The 19,075-nt window shown below is 42.3% G+C and overlaps 1 long non-coding RNA gene across 2 annotated transcripts in view; it reads left to right on the top strand.

Annotated features, from left to right (window-relative positions):
• LOC309865478 overlaps positions 1-19,075 on the top strand; it is a 162,231-nt gene that overhangs the window by 8,757 nt on the left and 134,399 nt on the right. For both annotated transcript variants that reach the window (XR_014312125.1, XR_014312126.1), the window contains exon 2: positions 12,669-12,808. This is a non-coding gene — a long non-coding RNA (uncharacterized lncRNA). The remainder of the gene's footprint in view (positions 1-12,668; positions 12,809-19,075) is intronic.

Genomic DNA, 19,075 nt, shown 5'->3' with positions numbered 1-19,075 from the left:
CTGCAAAGGGGGTGCAACCCACCTTCTGTCTGGACATATTTTGGGATCTCCAGTCTGACAACTGGCCAAATGCACACACAAAACCAGCACTTGTATGACCTGAAGGATACAAAGCTAAGCCACGGAAAACAAAGGAGATACAAGCAGAAAAACAGTAAACTGTCTCTGGGAGGGAAGGAATTGAGAATCACAATCCAAAGAACTCATTTTTAGACAATCCAGAGTCACAGTGCAAAGAATTAATTTTTAGACAAATGTTTTTCTTCTGCCAATTTGAATATGGAAAGAAAAAGACTCTAGACACCTTTACTCAGCCAGCCCCCATAGACAGAGATCCAAGAGACTGACATGGTCAGAACTCTTACCTTGCGCCAGCGCTGTCTGAGATCCAGGACCTCTTAACTGCAGCTTTTGGACTAAGCAAGGAGTCTTCAAGTGAGCATTTTACATTTGACTAACAGAAACTATAGCGGGGGAAAAATTTCCTTGACTCTCTTAGGATCTCTGCCTGGGTCTAAAAATTAAACTGATAAGGACAGAGTCACAGGAGACATGCAACAGATTTACTGTAAATTTTACATGACCTAGGGCCTTCATAAGGAAATGAAGACTTGAATAAACAGTATTATGTTGGTTTGACAAAGAGTGGACAGTTGTGAAGTCAGATGGGTTAAGGAGTATGAAGTAAATGTAGTATATGGGGAAACTTTGATTCTGCTCAGTGTCCTTTTGTCTTCAGAGATAAGGATGCTCCTTTCTTCCAGGGACGGACTTCTCACATGAAGGTTTTATGGCGTTTCAGTGAAGAAGGGAAGGTCAGAGTGATCTTCGTGCTTTTGCTATTTTCTCAAACTCCTTCAGCTTCAAATATTTAAAATGTCAAGGCACCAGGTTTTGGGGGAGGTAGCATGTCCTGAACCCCATCAGCTGCTGTAAGAAAATATCACAGACTTGGTGGTTTGAACAACAGAAATTTATTTCCTCATAGTTCAAAAGGCTAGAAGTTTGAGATCACGGTGTAGCCAGGATTGGTTTCCTCTGAATCGCCTCTCCTTGGGTTGCAGATGACCATCTCCTTGCTGTGTCTTCATATGGCCTTTTCTTTCTGTGGATGTGCCTTCTTGGTGTCTCCTTGTATGTCCTAATTGCCTCTTTTTATAAGTTCACTGGTCCAATTGGATTAGGATGCAGACTAATGACCTCATTTGACTTAATCACCTCTCAAAAGACCCTAGCTCTGAATACAGTCCTATTCTGAGGTATGGGGGGGAAGGGTCAACTTCAACACTTTTTTTTTTTTTTTTTTAGGGAAGGGGAGAGGAACAATTCAGCCCATAACATATGCTTCACCACATTTTATCAAGCTCAGAGTATTGTCAGAATTTCTTTCGCAGAGATAATTTATATTTTTTTCTGATTTGCTTCAAGCCCATTTTTTCCTCTTGTCCCATCTTCTGTGAGGATGGAAGATAGAATATTAGTCCCCAAACAATAACCTTCCATTGGTCTGTGTGAGATAATCCCACCTCCTCCTCAGCCGACTGTTTTATTCCTTTCACTTCTTCCTATTATGTCCGACCTTCCAGTACCTTCCAGCGCAGAGAACTGCTTCATGGTGCTCCATTGCTGCATTCCCACTGAGTGAGCTGAAGCTCAGGCTTGTTTTCTTCTCATAGAGCTTCCATGTTTATCTCCTGGTTTGGTGTGACTCCTACATTGACATGACTGCTCTAGGTCTTATTTATTATATACTCTTTAACCTAAAAAAAATCTCGGTGAAATTTCAATGATACATCATCCTTAAGGTTCTTCTGCAATCTGTTGGAGTGATTTTGGGATTCTCCTTGATAGTTGAAGGAGGTGCTATCCTTTCATCCATAAAACATAAGCCACTTACTGTGGTTGGTTCTATCCTCCCAACTCGATACTAGAGGAAACTGAGCCCTCAGAAGGTCACGTAAATTGCTATAGCTGCCTATCTACAAGGTGACAAAGTTTCGTTTTTTAACTAGTATGTCTGGCTACAGAACTTAGGATCTTCCTACTCTGTCCTGCAGTAGCAGCATCTCTGAGATACCCATTCTGTATTTCAGTCATTTCCCCAGGGAAATGGAGCCCAGAACTAATGATGTGAGGACCTCTTTTCCTTTGTATGCCATCTCTAGTCAGCCACTGAGTCCTCCTCATTTTCCCTTCGTGCTTTTACTTTGCATCTAGTTCTTGCTGCCAACATTAAACTCGGGCCCCGTGTTGCTTACCTGTTGCCCATTTGATATCCTCCTGATTTGTCTCTTAGTTGGTCTCTCTCTTCACTCATCATTTCTGCTTCTAAAGCAACTTTTCATCCTGTGGGTCCCCTCTCCCATGGCTCGTTTGCCTTTTCGTTATCTAAGAAAGTGTTAGGGACCATGATGTCCCTTCAAAATTCATTATTGAAGTCCTTAGCCTCAATGTGACTGTGTCTGGAGATGGTCTTTACGGAGGTAATTAAGGCTAAATGAGGACATAAGAGTAGGGTCCTGATCTAATATCCATGACGTTCTTACAAGAAGAGAGACAGACAGACGTGGTCTCACACTGAGGCAAGGTCATGGGAACATACATTATGCAGTGGACAGCCTGTCGGTCAGAGAGAATCTTCAGGAGAAACCAAACCTGCCAGCAAGATGTCAACACCCTGCACTTGGTCTTCCAGCCTCTTACTGTGAGAAACACACTTCTCCTGGTTAAGCCGCCCAGTCTGCAGTGCATTGTATGCAGCCGCAGCCAACAAGGGCAGGAAGAAAGTGTGAGTTCCTCATTCAGAAACCAAAAATTTGATTACCTTTTGTTCACCTCGCGCATTAGAGTGCTCCCCATTTCAAAGAAATCTCTCAACAGGGTTCTTTCTTCCCCAGGCTTTCCTTTCCTCCTCTCCTGGTTTACTTACCTAGAGCCTGTCTATCTTTTAGGAATGAAGTCCAGGCTCCCTCCTGCATCCTAACTGTGAACCCCTGATGGGAACTATGTCTCCAAATTAGTATCTCCTGAATGACCTCATGTGGTATCTGGCTCAGATGCCTAACAAGTGTCTATTGATTGAGTCATTAATTTATCTAGATGATCATGATATTTTGAGAGCTGCTCTTTTACTGGCTGTTTTGTAGAACCCATTGTTATAAAGTGGAATAGCCCAGACGTTGACAACGGCCTTGCCTTCTAGAAGTGCAGACTGTCATCCAAAGAAAATTTACTCCAACCCCCAATATTTGGAAACAGTGGAATTGTGAAACAAATTCCTTCCCAGAAATGGACCTTTCTGCCATAATTTTCCATTTTCCAGCTTACCCTGGGGTCCTCACCCAGAGTAACAAATAACACTACACACCCACACACACACACAGGCGTGCACATACGTCTGCCCTTCCCAACATGGCAAGAGACAAACAGTAACATTCTCCTCCTAAGTCATATCTAGAAGGGCACAGGGAAACTATGTCTCTATTAAAAAAAAATTTATTATTTATTTATTTATGTATTTATTTATTAGCTCTGCTGATACTTAAACATTTAGTTTCTGGCGGAAAAATTATTTGGGGCAAAGGGGAGAAGCTCTTTTCTTCTTGTTCAACTTGGGGTTAAAATAATGGGAAACGTCTTTCACTCAGCTCCCCAGCTTCTGTGATTATCTGCTACTAAGGATGGGGATGAAGCTTCCTTTCCATCTTTCTTTTCCCTCTGACACCTAAAGGCTTAAGTGTCCCCACCAGCTGGTTTAAGGTATGAGTAGTTAAGGAAGTTGTTTAGAAGCTTGTTAAGTCTTTCCTCAAAGCCAGAGAATAAAATGTACTTTCCCCTCCTCAGCCTTAACAAAGAAGCCCAGCCATTAACATAGGAAAGCCTCTTGTTTGCATTTTTTAACAGCTGACATTTGTACCTTTTCGAGGAAAGTGAAGGGCATCTCATTGCCTCCTTGTTTAAATCAGCCTGGAAATAATGGGGATGATAGGAAAGCCGGGCTAATTTCCTTTGTCTCCTATTCAGCAGATAATGGTGGTCTGTGTGGGGTGTTAAAGGCCAGGCAGCAGCAGTGACCTGGAGATGACTTCATTCTTCTGAGGTTTATCAAAGGCTCCTGTCAGTCAAACTCACGCTGGGAGACTGGGGGATGGCCATCTGGTTCCTTGTTCTTCAGAGAGGAGAAAGGAGAGCCAGGAGGTGAAAAAAATCTCAGCTCGGAGCCAGGTAGAGGGGCGATGCACTTGCAGATGGGTTTAGCAACTCTTACACACAGATGCACAAAAGAAATCAATGTCGGAGTGTGTGTGAGAGAGAGAGAAAGACACACACAGGGAGAGACAGAGACAGAGGGACAGGCAGAGAGACAGAGGCAGACACAAAGAGGTATGACAGCCGGGCCGCTGGGAAGAGGAAGAGAGGCCGGGAGGCTGGGACAGAGACTCTCATTTAAGCCACTGTGATCATCTTGAATGGATTTTAAGTGGAAAGACTGAAGGTCACTCCTGCTGCTCTGGGCGCAGAGAAACCTCTGAATTGTGTCCCCGGCCGCGGGGAGGAAGGGAGTAAGTGCCTCACAGCAGGGAGCTGATTTAATTTAAAGCACAATGTTTCTGTTCTGAAGCCCGACTTCTTTCATCCTAGCCGTGCTGATTACAAGCACTAACAAGGTATTACAAGAGCGCTACCAGGAAAACTTCACCCCCACCCCTCACCCCAGCTCACTTCTGGCCAACCACGATTTCCTGGGGCCACGGAGTAGGGTCTCCCCACGGGGGCCGCCTTCTGGGGTCTGGAAGCTCTTGTCCTCCGGGCGCCCAGGCTTGGGTCTGGGTTAATGTGGGGATTCCTACCAGTAGCTGCAATTGACACAGCCATGGGAAACACATCTTTACCCTGGACTGTTGCGAGTATGGAAGGAAGGAGGCTTTAACACTTCAGAGCTCTTTAAGGACAGAGGCTCGCTCATCTTCCTTCCTTCCGCCCTTCCTATTCTGAGAAAACACACACAAAATTGTGTTTTTAGCCATTTCAACCATTTGTAAGCACCCAGTTAGGCGATAGTAAGTGCGATCTCATTGCTGTGTGCAACCGTCCACCACCATCTGTCTGAGGATCTCATTTCATCTTTCCAGGCTGAAGCTCCATTTCCAAACACTAACTCCCCCGCTCCCCCTCCTCCCCAGACCTTGGCCACCACCATTCTGCTTTCTGTCCCAGTGCCTTGAATGGCGGTGAGCACCTCCTATGAGAAGAGGCGCACAACACTCGGCCTTTTGTAACTGGCCTATTTCACCCGGCATGTTTTCAGGGTTGATCGTCCGGTCGATCACATTTGATCCATTCATCCACTCGGACAGTTGGGATATTTCCACGAAGACTTTTAAACTGTGCTGTACTCGCATGTTTTCCCTCCTTCCAACATCAAATGAAGCCAGTGCCTTCCAAATACTATTCGTTCTGTAGACGTTAACAAGGGGAATGAAGACAGGCTTACCAAGTCAATCCTTTAGCTGCCGTCAACGTCTGACCTCACTCTTGAGTGTACAGTCCTGTCACGAAAATGGGGCTGCACGTGTGGTTGGTTTTCTGTCTCTTTCAAGTGGTAAGGGCCTTCCATCCAAACAGAGCATGGAGGAAAACTAGAAGATGGGTGAAGAGGGTATATTCCTGCTCTATAAAAAATAAAAACAAAAAATGCTCTTACTATAGAGACTTCTAAAACACACAGAAGTGGAAAGGCTCATCTGAGGAACTTCCCATGAACTTTTTCTGCCCTTGGAATCAATCACCAACACGTGACCAATATTTTTCCATTTCTGTCCCTCATACTTCCTCCCCAACCCAGGTCGGTGTTCTTCCCCTAACTTTTTTTATTATAAATTTTTAATTTTTTTATTAACATATGATGTATTATTAGCCCCAGGGATACAGGTCTGTGAATCACCAGGTTTACACACTTTATAGCACTCACCATAGCACATACCCTCCCCAATGTCCATAACCCCACCACCCTCTCCCTACTCCCCTAACTTTTTATTTTAAAACTATTCACACCTACAGAGAAATTTTCAAGAAAAGTTTGAAGAGCACCCATATGACTTAACCTTCACCTAGAATCACTGGTTGTTCACATTTGGCTTGACGTCTATCTATCAACTAAATTTTCATTTCAGTCTTGAACCATTTGAAATTACTTGCACTCATCGTGACCCTTTATCTATTAATACTTCAGCCTCCGTCTGACAATAAGGACATTCCCCAGCACAACCACAGTCCAGGAGCAGGGCATTTAAAATTTATGCAACATGATTATCTGGTAAAAATATCTGTACTGTTTCCCTCAACTGTCTCAATAGATGTCATTACAGCTTGACGTTCCCCTTAGGAAATTCAGTAGGGAAATAGGCATGACATGTTGGTATTTCTCTGTAGTCTCCCTTGAGCTCCCATCCCTTTTTCTCTTTGATGCCAAAAAGACACTGGAGCGAAAGTCATGCAAATATGTGGCTCCATCTCTAAGATGGTGAGAAAGAGGATTGTGACTGCTTCTGAGTCTGGTGTCGTCCGAGACTCATAAATGTATACACTGATGTTAGTGGTGCTGAAAAACCGGGGAGTCAACAATGTCTAGAACTGTCTGACAACCGAAGGCCTCCTGAGGTATTTTCAAAGCACAAGAATGAGAAGACATAATTACCTAGTTCCAGGGAATTAGTCCCACGTGGAGAAGCTTTTCCTTTTCCTGTTTCTGAAGGAAAGGCAGGTTTCCCTTCGTCCCTGCAGGCAGCCTCTTCTCATATGAATGTCCATGCACTTTTGAACTTCCACTAAGTAAATCTTGTAAAGCTTTCAAGAGTTAGGACATCTCTTGCTTATATGCAAAGGCACTGAACACTGGGCCATCTAGAATGTAAGACGCCTAAGTGGAGATCGTCTTGGATTTTTTGAATACTTCCCAGGACCTCATAAGCCGTATGAGGGCACTTAGCTAGTATCGTCAGTCTCTGAAGGTGCCCAAATTCCAACCAGTGAGAATGCAAGACTGTTCCTAATTAGATGCTTTGGAGTGTTATGGCTGGTAATGATTCTGTACATGACAGAACCCTGTTACCATGTAAGGGTGTATTGTTTTTGTACATAATGTTATTTATAGTTTTTAAGAGTTAGAAACATCCTTCCATTGAAATGCTCACTTAAATCTTTATAAAGGCCAAATAGACATCTTTAAAAACCATCTAAAAAGAGAATAACAACAAAAAAAAAATTTCGAAGTTGGCTTTAAGTTTGGCTTTCTAGAAGGAAAAATATACGTATCAGCTGGAACACAGACTTGCCTATTATAAGATAATGGACCGTGTTCCTCTGATCTGTGCCCCCACAGTTTAATTAATAATGGAAGAGGATTAGCCTGTAATACTTGTGAGATGAAGCCTGGCATTTTAAAGTTTTATCTACCATGTTTGTGTTGGGTGGTTTTGTGGGAACCAAGAAGAAAAATGTTCTGTTCAAATCCGTTTCACTTAGCGGATGAGAAAGTCTTGCTGCAGCCTGTCAGCTGGAACGTTAAGAAAAGAATTAAAATAAAATAAAACCCCTCCTTTTATTTTTCAAATCAGCCACCACAGACCAGAGGCTTTACCTGAAAGGACCCTTACCTAGGTAGCCAGTGTTTTAGACAAAGGCCTGAGGACTCTTGCCACTGTATGACTTTCAGGCAGTCAGGACAGTGAGTCTGTGGGACACTAAAGTCATGAAGTGACCCCTAACCAGTGTGGCCAGGGAAAACCCATGTGGCTGGCAGACAAGTGAGGAAAACTTGTCTTCCCATGAGCTCTCCGGTGGCCCTGGCTTGGCGAGGGTGGGGTGGGAGCGGGGAGAAGTGAGAGGGAGGGATCAAGAGAATAGGACCTGAATTATTTACAGACCTCATGGACCGCGATGCTTTCTGGTTTGCTTGTTAAAATTTATTTATTTCAACAAGCTTTGCTTAACTAAGCCATGAAGTACCTCAAGTGGTTTTATTACCCGTGTGTTTAGACTGACATTGTCAGTCTTCCTGTCCGTATGCCTCTTCCGAGGGGGAAAAGCTCACAGGAGGGAAAAAAAGGTGCCTTCATTCCACCTGGTATGCCTTGGAAAATCAAAGTAGTTTTATACAGGCTTCTCTAACTAACTGCAACATTTTGTAGGTTTCCAGGGTTCATTTTAAGATGAATGTAACATTCATCTTCATGCTTATGTTGGTTTGGTTGACAGGTCTTCTCGTAGGAAGAAGGTTGGGAAGAGCTGGGTATTTGGCAAATATAGAGAATATGGCGGGGTGAGGGGGAGGTCAGTTCCTTCTAAAGAGTTGGGAGGTGGGTCTCTATCTTGACCTTTATTTGTTTGGGATCACTTGATCCCCTGACAATGCTACAGCTGAATCCCAGAGATGCACCCACAGGACTTCATCTCATGTAACCTTCTGCCTTACCCTCTCCACCAAAAGAAAACTCAGAGAAATGTATTTCTTATTACTTATTTCTCTTCTGCAGTAAAATTTTATCTGTTCCAAGTCCCATTCTTCTTATCCAGGAATTACATTGGAAAAGAGTGGCAGTAAATGATTAATGAATCAACAGTTTCCAATAAGGTACCGATGGACTAGGAATAGATCAGTAGCTTCTGTCTCCAGAATTCTGCAACTTTAATGGAACTCTACAAGATACAATTGATACTGTGTTTTACATTAAAGACATGTGTGGTTTAGCAAGGACAGCATGGGGGAAACAAACAAACAAACAAACTACAATTACAAACATGTGGAAGGCGGTCACCCAGACATTAAGGAACTCAGAATAGCAGTAAGCACCTGCCATGGGGTCCCAAGACCATGCTTTTCTAGCACCGGATTGGATCTTAGAGTCCAAGGCCAAGTTCATCCCACAGGTACTATGCGTCTAGCTGCAAAGGTTGAAGCCAACCCAGTGGAACGTGATGTGGGCCATCACGGTGCTGCTCTTCCCAGACATTTGGGACCCTCCACTTTGTTCCCGAGAGTCCCATCCTTACGCTACATTGAATACCATGGCTCTTTATACTATTGGTGGGGATTAGTGGGATAATCAGCGTAATTGACCCATTCTGATCCTGGGCATCATGTCTCAAGGGGGATCTAGGCTCAATACTCTATTATAACTGGTTTTTAGTTGTCATCCAGATGGATAGCATGGAGCTAGCCTAAGCTGAGCATCTAAACTTAGCACATGATTGCAAGGGCAGGCAGAGACATGTGAGCTTAACAGTAAGTCTAAAATTTCAAGGTACCGCGGAAAGGTAGATAGCATTGTACAAAGTCCACTTCAAGTCCACAATCTAGAGAAGCCAGTAATCAGGCAAAAGAAGAGCCATGGAAAGCTTGGTGGGGGAAGGTCTGAGAGGGAAGATGTCTTAAAGAAGTATAATAAACTTAGTAATTAGGGACTGGATAAAAGCATAAAATCATTGGGGACCTAGAAGAGATACAGAAACCCAACTTGGGAGAGTTATAACTACCGAATTTGCGATGGGACCAGCAAGATAGATTTGACACGGCTACCCCAGGAGATCTTACCTCCTGTTTTCCTTAAAATTAGTCCTGAAATTTGGAAGAGAAAGAGAGAGAGTGTGTGTTTTCAGTCAAAAACGTCAGTTGCTACATTAGAAGCAAAGGAAGATGGATATGATATGGATATATATGGCATCTATTACAGAATCCAAACATATTTATTTGGGAATTAGGGTTTTGTGCCTTATGTTCTGCTTTGGAGCTGGGGTCAGGTTTTACGGTCTCCCCGAAATCATAGCTGATGGGTGAGAAAGAGACTCTGTGCTATGGGCCCACTCCAATAAGTGATGTTTTGGATCTCAAGTCCCTGGCACCTCTTTCTGGACTAGAGGTGTAAGTGAATTTCAGAGCCTAGAAGGGATGGCCTCATCAGATGAATATGCCTTCTACAATTCAAGGGACAGGTTCCTCAGGCCGAGCTTTTCTGTGAATTGGTCCCACCCATCTCACGAGAGGTGGGTCTTGAGAAGCAGAAAGATCTGGAGAATCAGCAGTTTCTTTGGTTTCCAAGAAATGTCTCCACCCTTCAGTTGGTTCCGAAAATAACAGTCTGTTTCCCTTGAAAAGGGAATGCATGCTGAGTTCTCTTCTCAGCTTATAAATTATGCTGTATTAACACTGGCAACAGTTTCGTTTTCGCTGTGTAAACATGAGGCAGCACAGAATGGGAAGGGGGTTGGAAGGGCCGGATGCCAGGCCCCAGCAGAGATGGGTGAGCTGCAGTTCCAGTGCTGGACGGTGTTCGTGCTAACATGAAGGGTGGCTTCCCTAGCACCTGTCTCCAGCGATCAGGCTTTTTTTTTTTTCCCCCCATTATGAATACCCTTGTCATCTAGGTTGGTTTAGTGCTAAGTGGGTACACGGTTCAATAAATGCTGTGATTGGAATAGCTCTGAGAAGGTGCTTTACAAAAATGTCCCATGGCTGGCCACAGGTTCACTTGCTGGGGTTCTGATGTAATATTTTCAAAGTTCTCTCATGAACCATAAACACTCTATAGATGGTATGACATATTTATTTCACTAATTCTTTTATTGAGCCAGCAAACACTTAAAAATCTTCTGTTATACTCAGGGCACCATGGTCCCAAAATAAAGTTTCCGTTGCCATTACTGGCCATGAACAAATTCATCAATGATGCCGGTCAGCTGACTTGGCGAGTGCAACACAGGGTAACTAAATGTCGAGTGAAGACTGAGGTCCAGGGAAGACCTTCTAGCAAGATCCTCGGCAGCTCAGCGCGGAATGAGCATAACGTTGGGCTGAAGGGAAAGGGCCGGGGTGTCACACGGCAGGACAGGACAGTAGGCAATGGACAGTGGAAAACAAAACTCAAGTATGAGGTTTTTTAGAAGCTTCTCCAGGGGAGTATTCTCAATCTGTTCAAAGATAGAACACGACCAGTTTTGATTTCTGCTGCAGGTGACTGGAAATCCAACTCAACAAATAGATTTAAAGGATAGGGAAATCATCACTTATGCGTAAAAAATGCCAGATGTAAGAGTGAGCTTAGGGTTGGTTGAATCAGTTGTTTAATAATTTCAGAACGGACTCAGTTCTTTCATTCTCTCTACCCAATAGTTTTATTAGATCCCACGGGTGATTCCTCAGTGGTCATGCGATGGTTACAAGCATACCCGGGCTCCAGTTAACATTCTCTGAAAAGAATTTCTCTCCTAACATGGACTTAAGTTCCTTCCCTTTGGTTTCAGTGAACCACCAGATTCAGGTGCCTAAAGGGGAAGGGCATCCACTGATTGATTTGTGCCTGAGTCTGTGAACCAGCCAGTAAAACAGACTTTGAGATTATGTGATGGACTTGAGGACTAATCAGAAATTAAAAATTTCTCATGGTTCAGAATGAGGAACTAGTAGAAAATAGGATTAATGATTTAGGAAGGCAACCACAATGTCCATGCCACAATTAATGAAGATGCTGTGATTGAGATAGGTGTAGAGGGCACAGACTTACCCTCCCCTCACTCACCTCTACCTTTTACACCCCTTTACCCTTCAAACACAACTTTGTACTTTCTTGAAGACTGTAGGATTCCAGTTTGAAACCACGGTCAGAACAAGGGCAGCATCAACCCAAGGAATCCTTTGGGTGTGGACACTGAGTAATTTCCTTCTCTGAGGGCTTAGAAATTCTGAGCTTTCATCAAAAGCACCAGATGCTCCTTTAGCTTTAGTCTGTCATATAAACTCTTTCTTGTCTGTAGAAGAGGAAGTAACCCCAATGGTTAGGTTGTTCCTGTTGAAGATACCAGTTAGAAAGTTGCTGGCCAAAACAAAGCGAAACAACGCTGAATTCCATGAATGATAATTTCTTTAAAAAGATAAAGTCATATAAGAATCCAAAGTAGGGGTGCATGGGTGGTTCAGTCAGTTAAGTGTCCAACTTTTGATTTCTGCTCAGGTCCTGATCTGACCTGAAGGTCATGACATCGAGCCCGGTGTTGGGCTTCATGCTGAGTGTGGAACCAGTTTGCGATTTTCCCTCTCCCTCTGCCCCTGCCCCTGACTCACACTCTCTCTCTAAAAAAAAAAAAATAAAAATAAAGAATCCAAAGTAGCATCTTATGTTCATCTAAGAATATTCTATCTTTCATGTGCACTACTAGGAAGATTTTTAGTTTGATTTTTTTTTTTTTTTAATGTTTAAATTGGCCAAAAGAATTAAAGGAGAAAAACAATTTGGATGTTGATTCTGACATACTTGTTTTTAAAAATGTAGTTTTATTTCTTTGAAATCCTATTTTATAAGTGCAGGCATGATTTTCAATATCCCAAAGCATGTGCATTGGCACCTGTAAGAAGCACCACTTAAACCAGCAGGAACCATTGAGCTTGTCCCAGGAGACCGTGAACTCCATGTTGATACTCTCATGGTGAACTTCACACCAGGGACTATGATTTTTTCTTTTTTACATTTTGAGAAATCTCTTGGGAACTTTGGTTGACTTTGGTTGACCACTAAGATGAGTGAAATAGCTTGTCTATTCTAACACCATAATTCAATGCTTTTCTTCTGCTGCCTGAGTATCCTCTTTGCACAACCTAATAATAGCTTGTGTCCCAGATGGCACCTTCTAATGGGAGAGAAGTCCTGCTGGCCATCCCCCTCTTTGCTCTCCACTGTGTTGCATACGCTTTCCTCTGGACCACTGGATGGAACCCTGCACTGACATTCCCAGAACATCTCGGCCAGCCTGCTTCGAGGTAAGTTCTAAAACAGAAGGCACTAATGTGAGGTTGAAGGGTCAGAAGGAAGGAAATACCAGATTGTTCCCATTTCTCTCTGCCTCATAAGGTCTCTTTTGCGTCTTATCAGTGGCATCCGCTCCCACCAGTCAGTGCCTCCCTTGACGTTCCCAGCTCCTACCAGGCACGGCTGCTGCCATTCCAGCTCCCCCAACTGAACTGTTTGGATGCAAAGTCTGACATACTTGATTGAATAATGAGATTGATTTCTTGGGAATGACATTTTCGAAGAGCACTCATGGATCTCAGCTGTGACCTCATGATGTGCAGGCGTTGGCCCTGCCATCAGCACTGAGGTCCAGGTGACACTGTCTCCTCTCCTGTCCCTCTAGCCGTAAGGCTGGTTAAGAACTTTCTGTCGTAGCTGCTCACCTTCCTTCCCCCGCTGCCCCTCCCGCTCTTCTGGTGGCATTGACATCTACCTTCGTTACATCCTCCCTGTGGCATTACCTGGCCCAGGTCTTGTTTCCTTAGTTGGAACCTAACCATCACCGTAGGAAATGATTTCTCTTTCTGATAAGGAGTGCTTTGGAGACGCCCACCGTGCTTCCGCACAGTACTACAAATGATGGTGGCATTCTCTGGAAGTGGACTCAGCTCATGCAACAGTCCTTCTTATTTTCCTTTGTCTCTTTTATGAGAAATTTAAAATTTCCATCCATAGATTCAGTGTTTTGCATGGATGCTTGTCCACATGTTGGAGTGGTATGCAAGTTCTTAAGGAATTGAAGCCCTCTGTGTATCAAATAGCGCTGGAGCTGTCAATGTGGCAGAAGCGATGCTGTATGGAGTCCTTCCTGTCCGTCACCTCATTTTGGTCTTCATGTCATTGTCTTTCAAATTTCATGTTAAGTGGTTTAAGGGCTTTCATTGTCGGTATTGCCAGAAGAATCCTTTTAATCCCATTTACAGTTGAGAAAGCCGAATAAACAAACTATGTCCCATATTGTGGGCTATCTCCCAGATTCCTCATCTAAAATACTGGTGCACATTAAAAGGTATGCATGACGTGTAGTTGCTGACGAAAGGAAGATCGGTTGGACTAAAGGGCTCCTGAGAGGGAGTCCTAGTTGAGTAAGTCTGCAGCTTCGGTTGAAAATCCCCAGAGGGGTCTCAGGTCCAATTACATGGAAGCGGAAGCAGACGTCTCTGGCAGGACGGGAAATGCTCTGGGGTCAGCCATCTTGAACGCAAAGGTGGGATGGCTGAGTGCTTGTCTGAGTTAATTACCAGTTAAATCACTGGGTGGGGTTAGCAGGATATGCATAACTCAGGTGGGTCTTCATTTGCTCATAATGACTATGGTCTTTTCCATAGCAAACGCCGAAGCCAAGCGTGCTATAAGGAGAAAGAAAAACATCCATAATTACTGTTTTTTAATGCAGCAGACAGAATCACTAGCTGTAATGTTTTTTAGAGAAGAAGTACAAGTTTCCCCTTTATTGCTTTTTAAGAAGGACTCAGGAAAAGCTCACACTAGACAATCTTGCGTAGCACTGCTGATAAAAAAAATTTTTTTTTTAAATAAATAAGTAAATAAATAAAAGAGCCAAGGTTGGTGGGGTATAGAGAGGATTCCCCACTCCTTCCTCAGAACACACACACACAAAGAAAGAAAGGAAGAAAGGAAGGAAGAAATCGACACAAAGCAAATTAAACAGAAACACAAGCGATCATTCTCTCCTACCCCATACACAGAATAACAGAAAAATCTGTTTTGTTTCTCAAGGTATAGAAGAGAGAATTTTTTTTTTTTTTTGAATATGCTTTCAAATCCTTGGAGACTTTATAATTTATCAAGAAAGACACATTCTTACTAATGAAAGGTTACTGACCTTCATGAATGTGACAGTTCAATTACAGTCCATTCATATGCAGAGCAGCGTTGATAAAGGATTTGGGGAATGTGACTAGCATAGCAAAAAAAGACAAATGTCTAGGAAATTATTATTAGTTTTTAAAAAAATTTTTTAATTGCGAGGCAGGAATAATAAATAAGATTTGCTCAGGTAGGAGAACCTTTTCTTCTTGGGCGCCAGCAGCCCATTAGATTTGCTTCAATGAGTATGCTGGCTCTTTCTTTCTTTTTCCTTCTTAATATTTCTGGCTTTTAATCCTCTGAACTGCTAAACCTAACAAATCAGCAAGCCCTTGGGGTTCTGAAATCACGGTTTCAGTTTTTCCCCCTACTATCCCTTTGACTGGCAGGGCAAGCTGGAACGTGTCTTAATGTTATTTTAAGTGTTTGACTACTATTTAGATGCAGAAAGGTGGAGAGTTATAACTCAGAGTGTTACATATCGCTCAGCCACACACATACATGAACTCAAGCCCAAGCTCACGGGGAGGCAGGCCCCCTCCAGGACAGCAAATAGCTACGCCTGATTCTGGCTAGACTTGCTGGAGCCGGCCTGAGCCAAACTTGGGCGACACCTGCGAGCTGCTGTTTGCTGAGCTCCTCCAGGTGTGGGAAAGAAAATCAGATTGCCACTTTGTAAATCAGCAGAGAGTGTCCCCCAGCCAGAGATCTCTGGAATACACCAGAACCAGTTTCAGCCCTGCCCACCCCTCCCCACAACTGCTTGTAAAGAGATTTTCCTCTGACAATAAACTTTTCATTAAAAATAGGACAACATTTAAAATTCTTCTTGGGATATAACCAATATAAATATTTTAAATAATTTTGAAATGTACTCATTATTTTCATTTTTAACACTTTACCTTGGAAGTTAACATCAGCCGCATAGCATAGGTGTGTGGAATGAGTTGTTGAACGGTAAACCTGATGGGAGGTTCGAAGAGAACGTACGTGTCCCCAACACCCAGCACACTGCCTGGCACGTAGTGATCATTTGACCTTTGTTGAATGAACCCCTTTTCCTATGCCATTTCTTTCCCACTCCTTGGTGTTTGGATAAGCAATATGGTCTAATTATCAATTATTCCTCTAAGAAATTTATCTGCTTTAATGTGCTCTTATAAGGTTCCTCCTCCTTCTACCATTCCTGAGCTCAGCATTTGGCTTTAAATTACTTTCAAACATGTCCCATCTTTGAGCATCAATCTACTACAGAGGGTTTTGTTTGTTTGTTTGTTTGTTTTGTTTTGTTTTTAGTGAGAGAGAGAGAGAGAGAGAGAGAGGATATGAGCCCAAGCTGGCGGTGGGAGCAGAGGGAGAGACAGAGAATCTTAAGCGAGCAACCCACTGAGCACGGAGCCCAGTGCCGGGCTTGATCTCACAACACTGAGATCATGACCTGAGCCGAAATCAAGAGTCTGACAATTAACTGACTGAGCCACCGAGGCACCCCCAGAAGGCATTTTTTTAAGGGAAAGAATTTGAATAAGTAAAAATAGGAGAACGGATATAAGCGTCAGGTCTGTGTCTTCCTAAAACTGAAGAAGAATAACCCTTCTCTGTTAGACATTCATGTGTGAAATCGTACCTGACCGGTAGGAAACTTTCCAACAGGCAATGAAAGACACCCAAGTTGGGGCTGTCGAGTGTAGCATAACTCTGTTCCTCTACGTCTACCGCTCTTGAGCAATATTTTGGAATGCTTTCTTAGATCTCTTTGTAAATCAGTATGATGGGAGTTTGCACAGGATGTTATTCAAATAAAATCATCCTAAAGTACTATTTTCTTCTTTCAGAATATCCCATTTCAAAAAATATTTATCATTTAAATACAGTGCCCTAAGAAATTGAAGTATTTGGGGAATATAATAATTTAAAGACAACTGGTAGCCAAACACATAGACTAGCCAGGGCAAATATTTTAGTACGTGTCTCTTCCAGTTTTTAGGTTGTCCCATGGATAAAATGAATTATTTTTTTATTAATTATTTTTATTGACATATAATTTATTATCTGCCCCAGTGGTATAGGTCTGTGAATCATCAGGCTTACACACTTCACAGTACTCACCATAGTACGTACCCTCCCCAATGTCCATCACCCAGCCACCCTCTCCACGCCCCCTACCCCCCAGCATAGGAAAGGATGAGATAAGGAATGCTGTATCTCACACACACACACACACACACACACGTGTGAACAGACATACGCACACACACACTTTCTATACTAAGAAATATGTTAGGTAGCAAGGGAATTAACAGTTTGACAGTAAAATCCTTTTAAATTTTGAAGTAATTTTTGCCACTTAATAAACATGGTTATATATACTTTTAATTAAAGTTTATATGAGCTTTATTTTTCAAACTTAATTTTTGTTGAGGTGTCTTATTCATTCTTGCATAATCCAGAGAACATAGCGGTATGTTAAAAGGTGCTCAAAAGAAATTTCTCTCAATTACTATTGTTCTGTTTCAGCCCTAGACACATTCAGAGCTCTGAGTATAATTTTTGGAAGTTTGTCAGTTCTGGCTCAGTGCTCTGGGAAGGGGAATTTGGAAATTTGAAAATAGAAACCCAAATCAGAGTCGCATGTTTTATACCTCTTGATATTGTTCTTGATCTCTAAATATTATTTTTCATTTGTTAATTTTTCATATCACCCAGAACCACTATTTAATTATTAACAGGCTTCCTTTGTGCAAATGCTATGTATTTTATATTCTGTGGATAAAAATCATATTCACATATAGAGATGGGAAGTGGTCTGCGTGACCCCAAAATCTTTTCGCATACCCAATTTGCTGCTATAGCCGTACATACAATTAGCAACAAGTAACAGGGAATCTAACCCAAAATGGCTTAAATAATAAGCAGATGTTATTATCTCGTGTAACATGTGATCCTGGGTGGGGTGGCTCTGGTGTCCAGTCATTCAGTAATTTCAGTAATTCAGAGTATCACAGAGGATTCGGTTTCCATTGTTTTCATCTTCTGCCCTCAGTGGGTGTGTTACTTCTCCTCATAGTCTTGAGATGGCTGCTCTAGTTTCAGGCATCACATTCATGTATTTCAAAGTCAAAGGTCAAAATATGGTAAAAAAAAAAAAAAGAAAGAAAAAGGAAAAAAAAACCCTGTGTTTTCCTTTGGACACCTTTTAAAAGCTAAGAACTGTTTCTCTGAAGGTCTGCAGGGATCTTACTTTCATATTTCATTAGCCAGAGCTGGGTCACCTGGTTCTTTCTAAACAGATCACTGATAAAGGAAATGAAATTACCTCAATTGATTTAGATAAATCATACTTTATTGGTGGTAGGGGCTGTCCTTTCCTCAAAGACATGGCTACATGGGTAAAAAAAAAAAAAAAAATGTATCTCAACAAAATTTGGTTTCCTCAGCAAAGATGGGGAAGAGCATTGGTAGAGTCTAACCCATGAAGGCAGTTATAACGGGACTATCTCATGATCACCAGGGACGGGGAGAGAAAGACAGGGAAACACTGAAAGGGGGAAGTTGGAGATGAATGGAAAAAAAAGAGAAAAAAATAGTAATCTTGTGTATAGCAGGTGTTCGATAATTGCCAATGACAGAAAATGAATGAAATACAATTTACAACAAAGTTAATCTGACACATATTTAATGATACGTGTTTTTCCATGACATTTCAGGCCAATAGTTTAGTAGTCCACATAAATAACTGTAATTAGTACTACTTTTTGACAGATCTTTATAGCTTTTAATCTTCTGTTGTTAATTAACTAGTTTAAGAACACACATCAATGTTCAGAGGCTCTTTTTTTTTTTCACTCATCTTACAAATAGTTGAACTTTAATCATATAGCCCCTGACAAGTACCAGATCGATGCCCCAGCACTTGGACTAGCTCCCGTTCCCTCTGCGCTTCCCCCTTACCTGGTCATGTCCCCTCACTTCCTCAGAGAAGTTTCCTGCTGCAGACAGAATGCGTCCGAGTATTAGGACACATTGCTGTCTGACTCCATCAGATCTTCAGAAAGCAGAGCAGTGAAAACTGGTAGCAGGTCTCTTCCAATGTTGGTTAGAAGGGAGCACCCAGAAAGCACAGTTTGAAGATTCTTAAGAGGTTTCTACCATGCATTAGCAGAAATGCTACTAGAAAATAAATTGGGAAACCTGGTTTTTCTTGGGCCAAATCCTTTCATAATTTAAGGACCAAAATGAACCTTAGATGTAGAAGGAGAACCTGGGAATAACTGGTGAGGAGTTGGGTTCCTTCCAGCTAGCTCTACCTTCAGTGATTCCTGTTTGCAATTTTGCTTTAGGCCAGAACAGTTTAATTCAATTATGAGCAGACACATAGAAATTGTATTGGAGGTAATTTCACATAT

The sequence above is a fragment of the Mustela nivalis genome, assembly GCF_964662115.1.
Source record: "Mustela nivalis genome assembly, chromosome: 5".
NCBI classification, from domain to species: domain Eukaryota; kingdom Metazoa; phylum Chordata; class Mammalia; order Carnivora; family Mustelidae; genus Mustela; species Mustela nivalis.
This window is presented reverse-complemented; position numbering and strand designations above follow the sequence as displayed.